The following is a 21,209-nucleotide window of genomic DNA, read 5'->3' on the forward strand; positions in this document are numbered from 1 at the left end:
GCTACTCTTTCTGTTTCATTTCAGTGAAACTGTCTACTTCACACAAAATGACATACCCAAAGGCAGCATCTCCCTGGGAAAGCATGCTTCTCATGGGAAAGGCAATTGAGAGGGGGTTTGGGGTTAAGAAGAGGAAACTGACCTGATGTGCAAGATGTTCTTCATGCTCCCAGTAAGCCATGGGCACAGGAGCCTGTGGTTAGAGGATGTCTTCCCCAGGACAGTCTTTCTGTCTGGAGTGGGAAAGTCGCTGGAGTGGTTGCAGTTAAAAGTGGCATGCAGGTGGAGTACTGTAACATCCATTTTAAGCCGATTAAGTAGGATGAGAAGGGTAAGGAACACCTCTGGGAGCTTTGTGATTGCGATTGTTCCTGTGTTTCTTAAGTGCAGAAAAAAAATGAGTGATGAAAGGAGAAATCGTTCTCAGGGCATAATTTTCATTTTCGGAGCAAAAGTAACTAATACAGAGAGGAGTGAAATATAGCCAATTGTGTCTCAAAAAAAATGCCTAACTAATTCAACCAAGGAAAGAATGATTTTCTACATGTTTAGTCCATGTGGGGAAGTATTATTTGGAGCACTTGCTAGAAGTTCTTTACATAGGTCTCTATTTTATACATATGCAGAAATGTGGTTTTCGATGTATGGTTCATAAGCCAAAAATAAGGTTGTATTTGGCTTTCCTAAAAGGTGGTCATGTGTGGAGCTGAGTGGAGGAAATTATAAGTCATATTTTTGGTTATTTTAAGTTTAATTGATAGAATCATGAGCTGAATTCAAAGACTGTGTAGGCCAACGTTTTCTCAGAAATCCACCAGATGTTATGTGGTTATATGTGAGCACACCTGAAAAGGATTTTGAACATTAAAGTCTGAATCCAGAGCTATTCTTCAACATTTTTAATTTTTGTTAAAAAAAAAAAAAACAACTCTTAAGACTGGGGCACCTGGATGGCTCAGTCGGTTGAGCGTTCGACTTGGGCTTGGGTCATGATCTCACAGCTCGTGAGTTCGAACCCTATGTCGGCTTCTGTGGTGAGAGCTCAGAGCCTGGAGCCTCTGTCAGATATTTTGTCTCCCTCTCTTTCTGCCCCTCCCCAACTCACGCTCTGTCTCTCTCTCTCTCTCTCAAAAATAAACAAACATTAAAAAAATTTTTTTTAAACTCTTATCACTGATGAATAAAAGTGTCTAGGAGGTGAGTTTACCAAGGCCCAATCAGTGATGCCAGATCTACATGAAGCCCCCAAATCAACTTCTGCCTCATGGGGTCTTAGAATTGTCTTAAATGAAAGGGAAAATTGCTCATAACTGCAAGTGTAAGTAGTCATTAAGACAGGCACAATCATCACCAAAATAGACCACTTTTTAATTTAAATTTGTTTCATCATTGGGCACTGTAATAAACCCAAACTCAACAATGAGGTCACTTAAATTTACCAGATAGTTCTCTCCTTGAGAAACTCCTTGTCTTCTTCTCCATTCTATCATACTTCCTTCCTAATGTGGGGGACATTGCAGAAAACAACGAAGGAAAACTCATCACTTCAGATTTGACCATATGTGGTTGCCAAAGCTTGCAGGTTTGTGATTACCATGAATATGCTTGTGCTGTCAGCTAGAGCCACCAGAATATCTTTGACTCTATGAGGGTGTAGGAGAGGAGAGACTTTTGCTTTTCAGCTGAGAGTATTTAACAAAAAGATTAATAGGAGAAAAAACAGTTTATTAATGCATGAAGTGCACATCACGTGGGAGAAACCTAAACCAAAAGTAACTAAAACTAGCAACTTTGAATTCTGGCTTATATTTATATAGCATATTCAATAAAGAACAATGTTAGTAGAGAAATGACAGATCAAAAGAAACAGTTTTTGGCTTTTCCAAGGGCAGCAAACTGTGGGAAGGTAAATATATGGGAGGAAACTAATGAAGTAAAGTGTGTTTGCAGATTCATCTGGAGGCATCTCTGGGCTGATAAGAGTCTTTCTCCATTCAAAGAATTTATATCCTGCCTTTAAGCAGAAGTGAGGTAGCTTTTTTCTGCATTTGTTGCCTCTTACTTGCCTATCATTTGAAATAATTTTTATGTCAAAGAGGGATATTTTAGGGTGACATATTCAGATTTCCTTCAAGGGCCACATAAGAAGAGCTGACTGGTGATCCTGTGACCAGGGTCTTCCCTGGCCAAAGTTTGTCTTTAGCACTCCTAAAAATGTCCTCTTTCTTCTGATGCCCTCCCTACTAGTAACCACTATCCTTTGCTACTGGAGTGTCAAGAATGGAAAATCATCCCATGCCTTTTTTGGGTCACTTTTTATTTTGAAATCATGTAATACTTACAGAAGATTTGCAAAGATAGCCATTGAGTCGGTTTGCCCCTAACCCCCTTCCCCTCATGTTAACCAGTGTCTGTATTGGTATCTTATTGTGGTTTGAATTTATGTTTCCGTAATGACTCCTGACGTTGTGCATCCTCTCATCTGCTTATTTACCATCCTTATGTCTGCTTTGGTGAGAAATCTGTTGAGAAATGTGTCTCATTTTAGAAATTGGGTTGTGTGTTTTCTTATTGTTGGGTTTTGAGAATTCTTTATAGAAGTTAATTATCAGATGGATGGCCTGCAGATATTTTCTCCCAGTCTTTAGTGCTCTTTATTTGCTTTTTCATGTCCAAGTTTCAGTCTGATATCCTTCTGCCTGATGAAATTCTTTTAAGATTTCTTGTCAAATAGATTTGTGGGCAGTGAATTCTGTTCATTTTTATGTATTCGAGAAAAACTTCCTTTTTTCATTTTCAGTTTTGAAAGTTATTTTCATAGACTGTAGAATTCTGGGTTGATGGCTTCCCCACAACCTCCACACAAGCCCATTGAAGATCTCTCTCATCATCTTCTGGTTTATATGGCTTCTGATAAGAAATCTGTTGTAATACTTAAACTTTCTTCTGCTGTATGTAATATTTGTTTTTCTGCTGGTTGTTTCAAAATTGTGTTTTTTTGTTTTCGGTAGTTTGAATACAGCATTTGAAGATGCATGTGTCTGTCTCAGTGTGTGTGTGTGTGTGTGTTAGTATTTATCCTGCTTACTTTCCTCTGAACATTCTGGCATCTGATATTAATTTGGGGGACTTCTTGGCCATTTTTTCTTCCAGTATTTCTTCTACATTATTCTCTCTCTCTGTTCTCTTGTTGGGATTCCTATGAATGTGTAAGTTATAAATGTTTGACATTGTCCCACAGGTATTTGTTTAGTTTTTGCCACGCTCACCTTTCCCCCCTCCCCCCACTATGTTTCAGTTTGGGTAATTTCTATTGCCTTATCTCCAGGTTCACTGATAATTTCAGTGGTAGAGTTCCTTGAGCTTGGCAGTGCCATCTCCTGGCTTTGTTACTGTGCTTTTTCACTTTCAGCATTTGTATTCGATTCATATTTCCCTGATCAGACTCTTCATCTGATCTTGCATGTTGCCTACTTTTTCGTTTGTAGCCTTTCACTGTTATTTTAAAATCTCCTGTCAGATAGTTCTGTATCTGGGTCATAACTAAGTCTGGTTCTAATGATTGCTCTTCTTTGTCTTTCTTTCGTTTTCACATACCTCATAATATTTTGTGAAAGCTGGATGCCTTATGTATGATAGAAGAGACTGCAGTAAATCGTTTTTAATGCCTGGAAGTGGACACACCTTTCCTTCTATTAGGTCTTCAGTGTGGGGATTGGAGGTAATGCTGTGAGCAGTTGGGCTGGGTTTCAGGTTTTTTGTTGCTATGGTTACCCTCAATGTTCCAAGGGCTTCATATTTCTTAGGGGGGCCTGGTGTTTAAGATGTGAGTTTGTTTGGAGAACAATGTCTATTTGGTCTTCTCTTTCTACTTTGCTTCAGAGAGTTTCTTTTTTGTCCGTTCTTGCTCCTCTGTTGTCCCTTTCTCCACAGTATTCTTGTTACTTGTTGGAACATTTTTCTTAGTTATAGAGGACAGTGGAATGGAATAGTCTCTAGTGTTATGATTAAATCTCAGTCTTATGTAGGATCTTGGGAGTATGGCTTTCTGAACTCTCCACTTGTTTCCCTGGCTGTAATTTTGGGCCCAGTGTGTATTCATGCCCCAACACAGGATGAAGCTTTCTTATTTTCTATTTTCCTTCTCCAGCTTCACAGAGTTTTCACTTGTGCCCTAAGGATGGTGTCATTGTCAGTCCTGCCACTTTCCCCAAAGATTAAGGCTTTTGTTCAGTAGGGGAGATGCGGGAAACAGATGAGGTGTGGTGCTTCCCCCACATGACTGCTATCCCCTCACCAGGTTTGCATCAACACTGATAGTTCTTAAGACCTTGCCTTTTGTGTGGGTGAGAGCATCTGGTGGTTTTTGTAGAGAAAAGGGAGCTGAAGGTGTGCACGTTCCCAATTTCTGTGTCTCTAAGGTTCTCTTACCTTGGAAAGATCTTACACAAAATTTTGGCTAAGGCAGAGAAGGAGGACTTCATTCTGTCTTCCCTGCCCTGCTTTGGCCTTCACCGATTCACCACTTATTCTGGCTGAATCTCACTTTTGTTGCTTTTAACCCAGGTAAGTGAATGCTTCCATCTCCTCTCTCCCAGTAGGTGCCTGTTTCCCCTCAAATTCTGAGCCAGTTATTTGTTCCACAACTTCAGTTCAGCCGTCATGTATTTGAAGCTACTTCAGCTTTTTTTCATTGGAAAGTTGGGAGTGACATTCCCTCCAGCTTTGCCAGATAAAATACAAGACATCTTGTGAAATTGGAACTTCAGATAAACAGTAATTTTTTAGTATATCTCATACAAAATTTAAATTTTAATGGGTGTTCGATACTTTTCTTTGCTAAAGGTAGCAACCCTACTTTGGCCTCCCTGATTCATGGTGCAGAAGTAGAAATTCCATCGTGTGTGTGTGTGTGTGTGTGTGTGTGTGTGTGTATGATGTTCTATCACAAGCGAGTTCCAAATATAAAGAACATTTTAAAACAAAAGATGTTTTAAAAATGGAGTTGAAGCAAAATGTAATCCTGAACACAAAGGAATCAAGTCATGGTGACATTTGAGGTTTCACTGGAGAGGACATTATTTACTTGGATTTTATTTTATTTTTTTACCTCCTTGCTGTCCTTCCAGTCATACCCTATAAACTGGACTAAAATTTAGGTTTAGTGAACAGTTTCATTTTTTTTTCATTTACTCATAAACAATGTGATTTTTCTTACTTGGGGATCACGGAGTTCTGTGAGAAGTTGTTGATAGTTATGGATACTCTCCTGAGAAAAATTTGTATAACATTCCTGAGAAACTTTGTATACACTTTTCACTTACGATTTTTGAGGTTCTCCTACATTGTAAAGATCTTACACAAAATTTTGGATAAGGCAGAGAGGGAGGAATTTTTGAATGTTACCTCAGCTTATTAATGTCATGTCAGACATACTGAACTGTGCTCTGTATTATGGAATGTATGATAGCACACTGATTACTGTGAGATGGGGACATTTTGGTCAAGGAGAGACTTATTTTAGAAATAGCCTTATTTAGCCATTGTCTGCATGAGTCAATGACCTATTTGCATTTTTATTTATTTCTGCATTTGGCACAACTATCCATTACACAGAATAGCATTTTTCTTGCACTTTCAAAGTACAGCAGACATACTGTGAAGCTGAACTTGGATCATCCATCAGTGTAGACAGCCCTTTATTATTTTCAGTTGTATTTCCTGTTCTGGAAGTTTTTCAAAATTATGTTCCAACTTCCATATGTACCAAAATATATCTCTCCTCTTTCCATATATTCTAATAAGCTAAAATATAGTGGTGAAATGGGACAAGAAGATGGCATAGAAACAGAAAGATATAACCTCACTCCATAGTTCTTTAAATTTCCTTTCCTAGACTATGGGTTGGAAAAAATATAGCTGGCAAGCTGGCCATGTTTTTATAATAAAGTTTTATTAGAACACAGCCATGCTCATTTCTTTATGTATTGTCTTTGGCTATTTTCACTCTACAAGGGGAGAGTTGAGCAGTTGTGACTGAGACTTTGTGGCCTATAAGCCATATTTAGTGTCTGGCCCTTTAAGAAAGAGTTGGCTGTTTTAGACAAAGGACAAAGATAAGAGAAGAACAAATTTATACATGACCACAAGCTGTTGTGTAACTCCTTTAGTTTCCACAGCAAGGTTGTTGCTATGTGAAAATTGCTTATTTATACTTAGATTCTTTAGAAGGCCCCAAGTTGCCCTGAAAGGCTCAGAGGTAATTTCAATAGCCTCTTTAGGCTACGTTGGAAAATCTCCCCAGTTCTCCCTTTTGCTTTCATCCCTCATTAGTCTTGGGATAAAAACCAAGTAGAGTTGAGAACCAATCAATTGGGTTTTGGGGATAAAAGAGTTATCCCAAAAGAGTTATCTTCCAGAGTTGAGAGAGAGAATTAGAAGTTTTATCTCAGCATGAGATCAGGAAGGGAAAGAGAGTGCTATGTAATCCAAAAATAAATGCATTTTATTTAGGAATCTCTTTTATCATTCTTAGAAATTTTGCCAATGATGTTAAATGAAAACTAATTTTCTTTCTAAATTAGGAAATGCTGAAGGAGACACTACGTTTTTCCCCTTAAAGAATAGATCTGTGGAATTTCTTGAAAGGGCATTTGTAAAATGCTCTCTCTCACACACACAGACACAGACAGCTTTTGCAAAAAAACATTATCTGGATTCTGGGGCAAAGACCATGGGGTTAGGATCTAGGATTTGACCTTCTTTCTGCAGAAAGCTGTCAGACATTATACAAGCTCTGTAGGAACCAGTGTTGTTTGGGATGTTATCTGAAATGGGCTGGAGATCTTGGAGTTTAGTTGCAGTGTGTGCTGGTATCTGATTCTAGCAGTAATCAGAGGTGTTCTTTTACTCACATTTCTGTAAAAATGACAGAAGAATTAACTGGGATCCAAATCCATACTGTGAAATTAGCTTTAAAAAAGTAGTTCCTGGGGGTTTCAGTGTACATGATAGGCTGATGCACTGCAAACATTTCAAGTCAGACGAATATATCTTGATCCAAGTGTACAGTGTATTTGAACTGGGACTGAGTATACATGCTGTTACGGCCATGTCTGTCAGAGAGAGTATTTGGCTAAACAGGTTTTGTGTCTGTGATGTGAGAAATGGTATGAATAAGAGGTAAGAGACAATGTGTAATAGTAGCCCAAGGAAAGAGTACGTATTTACTGGAATATGCTAGAAATTTGCTTCAATATATAAGAAACATAGAACATAAATATCTTAGTAATTGCTTGACCTGGTAACACTATGATAAAAGGAGACAAAGTAACTTAGCTTGGGTTCCAAGTCCCCAGCCAAAAGCAGAGCCCGGGATAAGGGCTTGAGTGCAGCGAGTTTATTGTGCAAAATAAATTTTCTCTGGAGAGACATTAACAGGTTGGAGGGCAAGCAAAGAAGGATGCATAACTGAGTTGGTCATTATTGCAAGCAACTGGTGCTTGATCATATCGGGGCCTTCTGAGGATCTGTGTAGACTATTAGCAGTGTCCATAGAGGAAAGATATTTCTACTGGCTCTTGTCTGTCCTTCACTGATCAACAAGTACCCCGCAAGGAGTAACTTCCTTGCACTTCCAAGAGAAGGGTAGCAGAATTTACCACCCAAAATATGCCTCTTTGGCATAAGGAATATGAAGTGATTACTTTGAGAAACTGCACACAGAAGAGAAACTCTGAAAATAGGAGTAGTAATTACCATTTTGTAAGAGAAATTTACATGAGAAAGGGGGGCATATCCCTGGAAGAGAGCTATTACCAGAGATAACTTTTTTACCTGAGAGACTTATCTGCATGGCTGGGCAACCTTTGTTTACCAAACGTTTCCTCTTTTCGCTTCCCCCACCTGAAGCCCCAGACTTATCCCTTTCCTTAGCTTAAGATGGTATATAAGCCTCAATCATCTGGCCACTTTTAGAATCTCATATCTTTGTGGGGTGTACATAATTACAATTATCTTTTTCTCCTGTTAATCTGTCTTTTACTACAAGGGAGTCTCAGCCACAGAACCTAGAAAGGTAGAGGAAAAATTATTTTTTCCTTCCCTATACAGATTTGCTTATGTGAAATTCTGAGTAACTTCTCAACAGGAGTCTTACACCTTACACAGTAGTGTCAGAAGATTCAAGGCACAAAGTAAGAAACAAACAGTACAGCTAAGGTAAGCTGCTATCAGTTCACACCTGTGAAAAGCTGGTTGCCATAGCAATAGCTGGAATGACAATGTACTATGAGAATATTGTGCAGGAAATAGAAGGATGTATTAGAGTTATATATTGTTTGTTACAAGTTACTCCAAAACTTAATGACTTGAAACAACAGTATTTATTATTGCCATGTGTGTAGATGAGGAAACAGGTAGGGTTTAGCTCACTCTTCTGCTTCTCTCACAAGCTGCAGTCAAGATCTAAGATATGGTCATCTAAAGGCTCAACTTGGGAGATACCCAGGTGCCTCATTTGGTTAGGCATCTGACTCTTGATCTGAGCTCAGATCTTGATCTCAGGGTTGTCAGTTCAAGCCCCACATTGGACTCAGTGCTAGGCATGAAGCCTACCTAGAAAGAGAGAGAGAGAGAGAGAGAGAGAAGAAAGAAAGATTCAACTATGAAAGATCTGCTTCCAAGCTCATCCACTTGGTAGAATTCAGTTCCTCCCAGGCTGCTGCTAGTCTATGGTATATGATATGGTATGGTGGAGCATTGGAAGGCACATCCTTATAAGAACAGAGTCTCTCATTTCATGTCCACTTTCTTAATCTCTTAATTTTTCAGTTCAGCTGTTGCTAAAAAGTAGTCTCAAAGACATTTCTATAATAAGTCATGATGAGGAAAAATGAGATCTAATCTCACTCTCTAAAAATAATATTATACCATTAATCTAAATATTGTCTCTTATATTGGAACTATAATGGATTTCTTTTCTCCATACTTACTTCTAATGCTTATTTATACTTCATTATTTACAATAAGTCCAGCCAGAGAATATTCTTTTTATTTTTATTTTATTAAGTAGAGTTGAAACATAATGTTACATTAGTTTCAGGTTTACAACTTAGCGATTTGACAAGTTTGTGCATTATGCTATGCTCACCACAAGTGTAACTACCATCTGTCCCATTACATTGCTATTACAATATCACTGACTGTATTCCTTACTCTGTCCCTTTTATTCCCATGACTTATTCATTCCATCATAACTGGAAGCTGATAACTTCCTTTCTCCTTCAGCCATTTTGTTCAGCCCTGCATCCCACTCCCCTCTGGCAAACCATCAGTTTGTTCTCTGTTTTTATAGGTCTGATTCTGCTTTTTGTTTGTGTATTCTTTTTTCTTTTTTAGATTCCACTTATGAATGGAATCATATGGCATTTGTCTTTCTTTCTGATTCATTTCACTTAGCATAATAACCTTTAGGTTCATCCGTCTCCCAAATGGCACTCTCTCATCCTCTTTATGGCCGTATGATATCCCATTATGTATATATATCACATGTTCTTTATCCATTCATTTATTGATAGACACTTAGGTTGCTTCCATATCTTGGCTATTATAAATAATGCAATAGAAGTACATGTATCTTTTTGAATTAGTATTTTCATTTTCTTTGGGTAAATATCTAATAGTGGAATTATTGGATCATATCACATTTTTATTTTTAATTTTTTGAGAAACCTCCACACTCTTTTCCACAGTGGCTGTACCAATTTATGTTCCACCAACAGCGAACGAGGGTTTCTTTTTCTCATGTCCTTGCTGACACTGGTTATTTCTTGTCATTTGGATTTTAGTCATTCTTACTGGTGTAAGATGTCCATTTGTGGTTTTGATTTGCATTTCCCTGATGATTAGCATTGTTGAGCATCTTTACATGTGTCCGTTGGCCATCTGTATGTCTTCTTTGAAAATATGTCTATTCAGGTCCTTAACCCATTTTTTTAACTGGATTGTTTATTTTCTTGGTGTTGAGTTATCTAAGTCCTTTAAATATTTTGGATTATTAACCTGTTTATTGGCTATATTGTTTGCAAATATCTTCTCATATTCAGTAGGTTGTCTTTGTGTTTTGTGATTATTTCCTGTGCTGTACAAAAGTTTCTATTTTGATGTAGTTCCAATAGTTTACTTTTGCTTCTTTCCCTTGCCTTAGGAGACATATCTAGAAAAATGATGCTATGACTGATATCAGAAAAATTACTGCCTATGTTCTCTTCTAGAATTTTTATGATTTCAGTTCTCATATTTAGGTCTTTAATCCATTTTGACTTTATTTTTGTGTGTGGTATAAGATAGTGGTCCAGTTTTATTCTTTTATGTGTAGGTGCACAGTTGTCCCAGTACCATTTTTTAAAAAGACTGTCTTTTCCACATTGTATAGTCTTGCCTCCTTTGTCATAGATTAATTGACCAGATAATTATGGGTTTATTTGGGGTCTCTCTTTTGTTTCATTGATCAATGTGTTTCTTTTTGTGCCAGCCAGTCCCATACGGTTTTGATTACTACAACTTTGTAAGGTATCTTGAAATCTGGGACTGTGATACTTCCAGCTTTGCCCTTCTTTCTTGTTCAGGATTTGTTTGGCTCTTCAGGGTTTTTTGTGGTTCCATACAAATTTTAGTATTACTGGTTCTAGTTTTGTGGAAAATGCTGTTGATATTTTGATAAGAATTGCATTGATTCTGTAGGTTGTTTTGGACATTTTAACAATATTAATTCTTCCAGTCTAGGAGCATGAAATATTTTTTCACTTATTTGTGTCCTCTTTAATTTCTCTCATCAGTGTTTTGTAGTTTTCGGAGTACAGGTCTTTCATTCTTGGGTTAAGTTTATTTCTATGTTTTTTGTTTTGTTTTGTTTTGGTTTTGGTGCAATAGTAAATGGTGTTGTTTTTAAATTTCACTTTCTGCTACTTTGTTATTAGTGTACAGAACACTAACAATTTCTGAATATTAATTTTGTATCCTGCCACTTTACTGAATTTGTTTATTACTTAAAGTAGTTTTGTGGTGGAGTCTTTAGGATTGTCTACGTATAGTATTATGTCATCTGCAAATAGTGACTGTTTACTTCTTTACCAATATGAACGTCCCCTTTCTTTTTCTTGTCTGACTGTTGTGGCTAGGACTTCCTGTACTACATTGCATAAAAGTGGCAAGAGCAGACATCCTTGTCTTGTTCCTGACCTTAGAGGGAAAGCTGTCAGTTTTCATGATTGAGTGTGGTGTTAACTATGGGTTTTTTATATATGGCCTTTATTATATTGAGATATATTCCCTGTAACTCTACTTTGTTGAGAGGTTTTTGTTTTTTTTTATCATGAATGGATGTTTATCATGAATCTTGTCAAATGCTTTTACTACATTTATTGAGATGATCATAAGATTTTTATCCTTTGTTTGTTGATATGGTATATTACATTGATTGGTTTGTGAATTTTGAACTATTCCGTATCCCTGGAATAAATCCTGTCTGATCATGGTGGATGTATTGGTGCAAGCAGATTGCTATTATATTGTTGAGAATTTTTGCATCTGTGTTCATCAGAGATGTTGGCCTGTAGGTTTTTTTTTGTTTTTTGTTTTTTGTTTTTTTGTTTTTTTGTTTTTTTGTGGTGTCTGTCTAGTTTGGTTATCAGGATAATGCTGATCTCATAAATGCATTTGGAAGTTTGCCTTCCACTTCTATTTTTGGAGTAGTTTGCTGAGGATACATATTAACCCTTGTTTAAATGTTTGGTGAAATTTGCCTGTGACTCCATCTGGTCCTGGACTTTTATTTTTTGGTAGTTTTTTGATTGCCAATTCAAATTCGTTACTTATATTTAGGCTGTTCAGATTTTCTGTTTTTTTTCCAGTTCAGTTTTGAAAGATTATGTTTCTAGGAATTTATCCATGTCTTCTAAGTTTTCCAGTTTGTTGGCATATAATTTTCTGTAGTATTCTCTTGTAATCATTTGTATTTCTATATTGTCAGTTTTTCCTTCTTCTCTCTCATTTCTGATTTTATTTATTTGGGTCCTCTTTTTCTTGATGAACCTAGCTAAAAGTTTGCCAATTTTGCCTATCATTTTAAAGAACCAGCTTTTGGTTTCATCTATTTTTTTCTACTTATTTATTTTTTAAATCTCTCTGTCATTTATTTCTTCTCTGATATTTATTACCTCCTTTCTTCTACTAACCTTGGGCTTTGTTTTTCGGGTTTTTTTTTTGTTTTCATTTTCTAGTTCCTTTAGGTGTAAAGTTTATATTGTTTATTTGATCATTTTCTTGTATTTTGAGGTAGGCCTGTATTACTGTCTACTTCCCTCTTAGAACTGCTTTCACTATGTCCCAAAGACTTTAGATCATTGTGTTTTCATTTTCATTTGTCTCCATGTATTTTTTTTATTTCTTTTTTTGATTGCTTCATTGAACCATTGGTTATTTAGTGTCATGTTCAATCTCCATGTGTTTGTGCTTTTTCCAGTTTTTTATTCTTGTGATTTATTGCTGGTTTCATATCACTGTGACCAGAAAAGATGTATGGTATGATTTCTGTCTTCTTAATTTTTTTGAGGCTTGTGTTATGGCCTAATATATGATCTGTTCTTAGCCAGAGATTGTTTGTGATATACCCAGCTTCTCTTTGGTTCTTGAGACAATGCCCATGGGTAAACAAAGACGCTAATCCAGATTGTCTCCAGGTATGTTTCTAGCAACAGGAACCCTATGCTGGCATTTGGTTCTACAAAAAGAATATCAGTCATTAGGGGTATAGAATATAGAGAGCTTAAAAACCACTGATAAGGCCAGATAGCTGAACAATATGCATTTGCTTGAATCCTTGCCTCCTACACCATCCATAATTTTACCTTTCCAAAGCATATGTGAGTATGCCACCTCCTTTCTAAGCAATTATTTTGAATGGAATTATATGGGCATTAAATTGAATATGTTTGATCTATATGTGCTCACATGGAAATATCTTCAAGATACAATGTTAGAGGGAGTACAAAAGGTGATCTTATTCATATTAAAATAAGCATTGAAAAACTCTGGATGTAAGCAGTGGAGGTTGTAGTAAGTGAATTTTCACCTTTTCCCTCAACTATTCTGAAACTTGAAATTTTTGCAGGTTCTTAATTGCTTATATAATCCGAATGAAGATATAATTGAAAAACATCACAGTTACCTAAACATTGTTTAACAGATAAGTCTCAACTTCTTCGGTCAGGCACAAAACACGCTTGTTGATCTGATTTCCACTGAACCCTGATCTTATCTCTCATAATAACCTCTCTGCAAAGGCCACATTCTAGGTAGCAGAACTATTTCTTGAAGATTACATTCCCTGTGTCTGGAATCCCTTTTCTCTCCTGTTTACTAAATGATCTCCTATTTATCCTTTAAAGCCCATCCCAAAGGGCATTACCTCTCTGAAGCCAACTTCTGATTCCCCAGACTTAATCCTCAAAACTCCTTGGAAATGTGGGGTTTTTTTATAGCCCTTACCCCCTGGTATTTTAACTCTTCAATTTCTCTTCTTCTGGCTTGTAAACATAGAAATTCTTATTTATCCTGACTGTCCTCTCTACAATTGGAGAACACAAAGTTTCATACGCTTGTATGTTTGTTTATATGTTTGTATGTGTTTCTGTGGTACTATATTAAAAGCCAGTTAGCTGTAGTGATACAAATAAGACTAAGGGAAAAAACTATAAATTAAAAAGTAAATATTTTTCTACACTTCTCAATTGTCTTTGTTGTTCAATTTGTTATCTGGAATTGGAATACATTTCTAGAAGTAAGTTTACACGAGAAGAGAGTAAAGGAAGGGAAAGATGGTAAAACAGGTCTAGTGTATGATCCAAAGGCAATGTTAAAGTCTTACTGTGCTCTGAAAATTCTTTTCATTTAACAATTCTGATACATATATGTAAATATATATAGTTTAAAGTTTAGTTAATTTTCTCATAAGAAACTGAAGGCATGGAAGAGAGAGCTGGATTCTGTTTCACTAAATCAAGCTGACAGGTTTGGTCTGATCCCAGAATCTTAAGGGCTGCAATGAGATAGAAAACAGCCCAACTTGCAGCTCAGACCATGAGTGACTTTGCCAAGCTGCATGTTAACAGCATGCTCCATTGGGTTTATAAACTGCCCAGACTTGGCACACACTGGGCTCAGTTTTATTCTCAGTCTGTTAACACTTCAATGTCATGTTTTAGAATAATCCAAAATATCATGCTTAATAAGAGCTATACAGTCTATATAGTGGTTCACTGGGTATGAGCATCTCACAAATGACATGGGTATGTCCATGTTTTAATTATCATTCTCCCATGGCATTATAAATGCTCCAGAGACTGCAAACAGAAATTCAGAACTAGTATCCACCCTAAATATTAAGTAGTTGTTCTCTTAGGCTAAATTCACTGTTGCTTCAACAACCTAAAAATCAGAATTGCTAACTTGTAGAACTTTGCAAAATGTGAGGATAGGGAGCAGTCTGCAGTTTCATATGCTAAGCTTTAACAGAGTGAAGAGAAGTGTCTAATTTGGCCAGTGGCTGCCATACCTACAGATACATCAATCAAGACAAAGCAAGAATTAGAGGGAAATGGAGCAATTCCTCATTAGCAGCTAAGTGCCAATAAAAATGAAAAATCAAAATGAAAATGAATCAAAAGGAAATTATCTGCCTATAAAAATTACTAGGGAAATACAGACTATCTGCTAAATCATAGTGTCATTTCTTTATACTCAGCTCTCCATTAGGAATGAAAAATAGTCCAATTATACTAAAAGTTGGCTTGGAAAATCTAAGTACCTATGTTGGTTATTTTTTGGATACCAGCCCCCTGCCTAAGTTAGATTCATTTTCTGCTGTTCTCTACTCTACTTTGGGCTACAAAACAATGACCCCTAAGCACTCTTGTTTCCTTGATAAATGGCCTTGACCAATGACAGGCACCAACAAGAGATAAGGCAACAAGAGAAAGGGTAGGGCATTTTTTCCTGGATTCTGCCTACTTTGGGCTTTTTTTTTTTCCTCCTGGTATTGGGAGCACTCCTCTACCACTAGAGGTCCTGCTAGATGGCCCTCCCTCTCTGGCTCTTTCTCTCACTGGACTTCTCAATGCTAATGTTTCTCCTGCCCCTTCAGGTCTATGCATGATAGTGGCTTCCTGTGTTGCTAGTTCCTGGGGGATTCCAACATCATTTGGGGCTTCTTAGTCCTGCCTGCATCTCTGTGAATGGATTTTATATGTATATAACATTATTCATTTTTTTGAGAGACAGAGGCAGAGTGTGAGTGGGGGAAGGCCAGAGAGAGAGAGGGAGACACAGAATTCAAAGCAGACTCCAAGCTCTGAGCTGTCAGCACAGAGCCCAATGTGGGGCTCGAACCTACAAACAGAGAGATAATGACCTGAGCTGAAGTTGGACGCTCAACTGACTGAGCCACCCAGGTGCCCCTGTGAATGTTTTTTTATTAAAGTCTATTCTATCATGTGAGTTGGATTTTATTTCCCCATAGGAATTCAGTGATATAATTCCTTTCTGAGCCCTGAGAAGTAGTTAAACTTACTACTGAATCATGAAGACACCTGATTTTATATCCTTAGCCCCCCTTTCTCATGTTCCTGCAAATTGGCATCAATTGTGGAAGAAAATGTGCTGTGGAAATACTCCATTGAAGTTCTGATAAGTTCTAGTTGGAGTGCTGCTTTGATCAGCAAACCACATGCCGGTTTTGCTCGGGGCTGATCTTATACACGGGATAGTTGGGCAATGGTCATCTCAGGGGCTTGGAAAGGGCACTGTTGGATATGTAGATAGAGCTTGTGTCAGGAGGTAGTATTAGGAGGGATGGTGACACACTGTCCAAGGTGAGAAAAGTGTGTGATGAAATTTTTCTCTAACTCACACTGATACTTGGAAATTTAAGTGACACCTCAGAGAGAGTACACAATCTTACTGCTGGAGGGAGTAGAATTCACGGATTTCACTTTATAGATAAGAAAACTGAAAGTCAGAGAAATTAAGTTACTTTCCTAAGGCTAAATAACTACTGAGTACAGAAGCAGGGCTAGAACTTCAACTCCAAGTCTGGACAGATCTCCTTGTGCTCACTATACTGTTCAGTTAGACCGTACTGTGATCTTATACACTTATGGGCTATGGAGCAGACAAAATAATGTGCCAAAGTTCGTAGAAAAATAATTTATATTGATCAAGAGAAAAATAATTAGGAATTGGTTTTTGTTTAAATCAGTCCTTGGATGCCAGAATTATTGGAGGATAGGAGATACAACCTCAGTTTTATAGTCTCACTGTATTTTAAGATGGCTTCTGTTGAGGAAAAGAGGGACAGAAGATAGGAAGGAAGATGATGGGGAGGGAGGGAAGGTACTAGTTTATTTAAGAGAAAACTTCCTAAGAAATAAAAAAATGCCTACATCTTACATATTAAATTATTTCCTCTGCCAAGTAGACATTATCTTTCATCCATGATGAAACGTACTGAGTTTCTTCATGAAACCAGAAAGCCCTGCCTCATTCAATATGGCCTCAGAATACAAACTAATTGTTTAGTCATCCTTTAGTTGGAAGTGTGTACACCCAGCCATAAGTTCTCCTTTTCATTTATTTAAGGTTTCCTGTCCGTTTGTGGAAGTATTAAACCTTCTTTCCATTATAACACACATTTCCTTAAAGTGTAAGCTGTATCATGTGGTGATTATTTCATGGTTTGGTGTCAGACAGCTGGGACTTAGGCACTTAGTGCCCCTCTGGCACTTCTAATCATGTGACTTTGGGAAAATGCCAAGCTTGTCTGAGCCTCAGGTGCCTGCCTCGTTAGTCATCTGGGGATGATCATAATAGTAACTCCTTTTTAAGGATGTTGATACTAGATTTTTTTAAAAGTATAGTTCTTAATACAGTGCCTGGGACATAGTGCATGTGCAATATAGGATAAATATTGTTAGCGAGAACAATGACTTATAACTATAATCTTCCCTCGTCTCACTTTTTTTCTAATGTTTGTTTTTGAGAGAGAGAGAAAGAGAAAGAGAGAGAGAGAGAGAAAATGAAAGAGAGAGAATGTGCTGGAGGGGCAGAGAGAGACGGGGGACAGAGGATCTGAAGCAGGCTCCCATGCTGACAGCAAAGAGGCTGATGTGGGGCTTGAACTCATGAACCATGAGATGATGACCTGAGCCAAAGTTGGATGCTAAAATGACTGAGCCACCCAGGTGCCCCATCTCCCTCTACTTCTTAATTTCCCAATTAATAGGAAAAAAATGTGAAATCCTTGTTGTAGAAAATATTTCATTATAGATGTGGTATCTAGCTCAGAGAATTAATTGCTGATAATTTAACCTGAACTTCATACGTCTACACAAGTAATAATAGTAGTTAAAGGAAAAAGTTGCCTGTTTAGATTAACATTTTTTTATTATATCAAAAAACAAAGAGTCCATTGAAAATGTTATCCAGAGGAAATTACCTCCTGTGGCTATGGAGCCCTTTGTGGCAGTTTTTGTTTGTTTGTTTGTTTGTTTGTTTCTGAAATTAATTCTGTGGTTTAATTTATTTTCATCTTGCATTGAGAGTTTTAAAGGCTAATAAGAAAACTGTCTAAAAATGAAAATATTGGCCCAGAAGATTGAAGTGCATATTTGTGTAATTCAAACTATATTCTTTCTCTCTTCCCACCATATCTGCTAATTGAATAAGAGTTTTACCTTTTTTCTTTTGGTAAATGTTCAACATAATTAATTCATTTTTTTTCACTTCCAACAGACTAGATAAAACCAAAACAAGACCTAACTAACATAACTAAAGCCATTTCAGAGATAATTTCCAATTGTTACCAGTTATTAAGGAAGTTTAAAAAATCACCTTTGAGCTCCCCTTTTTAAAATTGTCGATAATATCCTCATTTGTTAATCATAATAATCAATAAGGCTATTTCATAAATGCTGTCAGTAACATAACATACTCATTTCACTTTGGTCATGTTGATTTAATCATGAACAATTTTAGTTTGGGCTCCTGGAACAGAAGTTCCATGTGTAATCTCTATCACCAAGTGAGTCCATCATTCCCAAGACCTCTCATGAGTCTCCCACCGTGTTTTTTTCAGTTCTAACTTCACCCTTATTCTTATTTCTAAATGTGTATGTGTCAGCATCTAGCATCTCTATTATATCTTTACATATTAGTGAGAAATACTCTTCTCCACTGAAGGTAAGTATGGAATTATTATCGATTGCTTTTATAGAAGAAAGAGCTAAACTTTGTCCTCCGATTCAGCCAACGGGGTTTGATTCCTGTGAAACATCAATAGTTTCAGCAGAGATTAGGTTCCATTACGAATAACAAAATATTCAAACAAAAGCGACTCATCACACACAAGTAATAAGATGTCCAGGAAGGCATTTGCTGGCTTAGTTCAGTACCTCTTGGATGTTCTGGCCAAGATTTCTAATATCTCTTTCATTTCTCCTCATGAGCCCAAGATGAATGCTGGAGATCCTGTTACAATTTTCATTTCCTGGCAAAAATGTTTTATCTGAAATGCCATGCAATACTTTCTGCTTATATCTCATTTGTCATCTTATCTATAAGGGAGTCAGAAAAATAAACTATTTGAAAGAAAAAAAGAAGAAAAGAATAAATAGGTATTAGTTTGGAAACTAGTATTTCTGCCATCTCATTCAATCTTAGATGATGTTAATTGTTCTATTTATACCCTCCGTGGATATTAGAATTCTACAAGAGCCCTTACTCAAAGTAGTCTCCATATTTTATATTATTCTTACGTGTTTGTTTTCTTACTGAAGTCTATCACCCATGTTTATAAGCTTATGTAATCCTCAAAACCTTCAAAAACAAAACAAAATTAGAACTTTGAGAGCCAAATGCATCCACTGTATTAGATACTATGTGTGCAGTGGGAAATGGGTGATTAATATGGTTACACAACAGATTGCTCTACCAGAGCCCTTAAAAATCTCCTTACGGTTGGAGGGGACAGTCACAACTGCTTGCATCTCTTGTTGCTTCTGCCTCTTCTGATTTGACACTGCATGTGTTTTGGGTTAGCCTGGCTTTTGCGTGTCTGGTAAAGCAGACTGCAATTCCTGAGCTCTATGAAGGGATTTGATCTCTCTCAAGTTGTTAAGTTCAGGCCAATGAGTATATATCCACGAAAAAGCCAAAACTAATTCTAAAATAACAAGAAAAATATTTAAATAATTTCCAAGTGTCAGAAAACAACATCACATACTTAAAAATTCACTATTAAGATGCTATTTGGGAAACTCCAGGTAAAATGAGAACTAGGTCATTAACATCAGGAAAACTGAACTGCCTGGTGCAATTAGATGCAGCATTTGCTGTACTGGCTTTATATGCACAGAGAGCTATGTGCGATGCTGACCGAGGCTGTGGTAGGACAAACATTCTCCTTATACAATCATTTTTAGCTTTTAAAAACTGTAGCAGTTGAAGCCCCTGTTTCACTGGCAATATCCTGATACATGTAACAGTAAACTATATCACAATGCTGTATACAGTTCTATAATTTATTGGGGATTTTAGGGACCTTTCATTGGCTTGCCTTTCGATGTCTATTACTTCCATGAAATAAGAGAGTGATAAACTTTCCTATCTAGAGTTCTGTTGCCAATCCCTGAGTCATCTATTCCACAGATCAATGAAGTTCAGTGAACATCATTGTGCTCACTGGAAAAGATACCAGTCGCCTAGTTTCTTTAGGTAAAACCTTTTTGAGAATTCAGTTATTCTTTTGAGTTAGGAATTAAGTTCCTTGTATACTTTGGATAAAAATTTTTATCCAAGAATTTTGAGTTTACTAAAAGTTAACATGATTTAAACTGGTTTTAGCACATGAAAACGTGTTCAACATTATTAGCTATTAGGGAAAAGCAAATTAAAACCTGAAGACACTAAAATATCAGCAGCTTCTGTGAAAAAGATTTTTTAATGTTTATTTTTGAGAGAGAGAGAGAGAGAGAGAGAGAGAAAGAGAATATGGGGGAGGGGCAGAAAGAGCGTGAGACACAGAATCCAAAGCAGGCTCCAGGCTTCCAGCTGTCAGCACAGAGCCCGACGTGGGGCTCGAACTCATGAACTGCGAGATCATGACCAGAGCTGAAGTCGAATGCTTAACTGAATGAGCCACCCAGGCACCCCAACAGCTTCTTTTAGATCCATCAAAGAAGTAAGATAGTAGGAAAAACTGCTGCCCTCCAGTATTGGAGAAACAGACAGACAGATACAGATAATTACAACTTACTGGAGCAGATATCCACAATCAGAAACCTCCCAGGGACTGGATGCCTGGGTAAAAATACCTGAACTAATTGACTAATTGCTGGAGGTTCAGTGTGAGAAAGTCTGAGAGTTAAAAAGTCTTACGCAACTCATTGGAAGGATGCCCCAACACTTTTGTGAGTTTTACTTCCATTTTCTCATACTGCCTATCTCCTGCACTTCTGACAGGACAAAGTAAAAAATAACCATTTTGAAATATGCATAAAATTCTGTTCTTAACAAGGCTTGTCCAGAGGAGAAACTATATTTTCAATGCCTAACCTGCTGGGATTTTATTAGAGGCTATAAAATGTGTAGAAATATATATATATAGTAGAATATATATATATAGTAGAATATAGTAGAATATAGTAGAATACTAGTATACTAGAGTGTAGTAGTATACTAGAATATAGTAGAATAAATATATATAGTAGAAAACCTAGATGACTTTGGGTATGCAATGACTCTTGAGACACAGTACCAAAAACATGATCCATGAAAGAAATAATTGATGAACTAGACTTCAATCAGTTAAAAACTTTGCTCTGTGAAAGCCAATGTCAAGGAAATATTCAAAGAAGCCACAGACTAGGAAAAGATTATTTGCAACAGACACATCTGATAAAGAATTTTTATCCAAAATATACAAAGAACTCTTAAAACTCAATGAGATAACAAAAAACTCAAAAAGAGGGCAGGGGTGCTTGGGTGGCTCAGTTGGTGAAGCATCTATGAGGTCATGAGGTCATGATCTCAAGGGTCATGAGTTGGAACTCCGAGTTTGGCTCTGTGTTGATAGCATGGAGGCTGCTTGGAATTCT

At 36.9% G+C, this 21,209-nt stretch overlaps 1 long non-coding RNA gene across 1 annotated transcript in view; it reads left to right on the plus strand.

Annotated features, from left to right (window-relative positions):
* The window catches only part of LOC128316057 (uncharacterized), a 289,792-nt gene that overhangs the window by 175,176 nt on the left and 93,407 nt on the right, over nucleotides 1–21,209 (plus strand). The gene's annotated exons all lie outside the window — the stretch shown is intronic.

The sequence above is a fragment of the Acinonyx jubatus genome, chromosome A1 (genome assembly GCF_027475565.1).
Source record: "Acinonyx jubatus isolate Ajub_Pintada_27869175 chromosome A1, VMU_Ajub_asm_v1.0, whole genome shotgun sequence".
Taxonomy (NCBI): domain Eukaryota; kingdom Metazoa; phylum Chordata; class Mammalia; order Carnivora; family Felidae; genus Acinonyx; species Acinonyx jubatus.